This window comes from Otolemur garnettii, unplaced genomic scaffold (assembly GCF_000181295.1).
Source record: "Otolemur garnettii isolate 467f Iridium unplaced genomic scaffold, OtoGar3 scaffold00158, whole genome shotgun sequence".
Lineage (NCBI taxonomy): Eukaryota > Metazoa > Chordata > Mammalia > Primates > Galagidae > Otolemur > Otolemur garnettii.
Window position 1 is genome coordinate 4240413 of NW_003852553.1, and position 1449 is coordinate 4241861.

A 1449-nucleotide genomic window follows, 5' to 3' on the forward strand; every position below is an offset into this window, starting at 1 on the left:
TGATGTCACATAAGCATTGCTGAGGTCACAGAAGGTTGCCTAGCCTTCCCTCTGTCTCCTTGACTGCCACCCAGTCTCCCCAGCCAGCTGCCTCCTGCACATATCTGCACACACACGAAGGCGAGGAAGGGTCAGAGACCATCCGGCCACTCTTAGGTATGCAAAAGTGGTGGGAGAATGGGGGAGGAGTCAGTATCTGGGATCCACCTGGCATTCCCAGTGCTGGGAAGGGGAGGCTCCTGTTGTGGCTTTGGCAGGCGGCATGGGGGTGAGGGGTACAGGGGAGGGGGCAGCAGAGACAAGGGGATTTGTTTCTCTTGCCCACTGATTTAATCTTAACCTTCATCCTCATTCCTTGTCCGTCTTCCCTTCCCCTCCCCACCCCGTCCCTCCTGACACTCCCCCTCCCCACTGCCCACCCCCTAACCTCTAGCTGACCATGGCATCCAAAGCAGAGAAAACATTCCAGCGGTTCGCTGTCCTTGGAGACTCCTCAAGCAGTGGTGCTGAAATAAACAAGAACTTCTCCAAGCTGTGCCAGGACTGTGGCATCACAGATGGCAAGACGGTCACCTCCACAGATGTGGACACTGTGTTCAACAAAGTCAAGGCCAAGGATGCCGGAACCATCACCTTTCAGCAGTTCACAGAAGCAATGAAGGAACTGGGCCAGAAGCACTTCTAGGAAAAGAGCCCAGACCAAGGCCTGGAAGACATTTATCAACTCATGGAGGGCAAGAATCCAGCCACCACTGGTGGTCACTGAATGAGGTCCTCTCACAGCAGCCTGATCAGAATAAGCCCGCTAGACAAAGAAAAATCCACCGTCCCTCTGAGCCCTGGACCCCCCCCGCTTGGGTGTGGATGGCTCTGGCTAGAGCACCTGCCCACTGGTGGCTCTGGGCCCTAAGAGAAGGGGCCCCACGCCAGAGGAAGATGAAGAGCTTCGGGGACTTGTTCCATGGATCTCAGAGCCATCTTCGGGGAGGAGGAGGAGGAGGAACCCAGCTGAAATCCATTCTTTGGCTTCTACCAAGCCACGGGGCGCTTGCCATGGACCAGCACAGGAACACCAGCAAGTACACCAGTAGCCTCGAAGAGCACTTGGACAACAGTGGCAAGGGCATTACAAGACGAAAAGAGACCACTGATATCTCAGGCTATGGGGGCCACAAGGGTGCTGGCACTTACAACAAGAAGAATTAGACAGTAGCCTCGTCTGGGCCCAGAAGCCCCCTCACCCTGCATCTTTAACACTGGGCAGCTGGGGAAACAATAAACATCTGTGTGTGCAGACAAAAAAAAAAAAAGAGTGGAAGAGTTACTGAAAGATGAAAGGGATTGGGGAGATCTAAGAGTGAAAGGCTGAGGTGAAGGTCATATAGAAATGTCAGGTTCAAAGACCCAGGGTCAGAGTCCAGGTTGCAGGGGGAGAAGATCTCAAGGTGA

General features: G+C 54.1%; 1 pseudogene; it reads left to right on the forward strand.

The window, feature by feature from the left end:
• The first annotated feature begins 439 nt into the window (after positions 1 to 439).
• Positions 440 to 1206, forward strand: LOC111728442 (annotated as a pseudogene).
• The last annotated feature ends 243 nt before the right edge of the window (positions 1207 to 1449 follow it).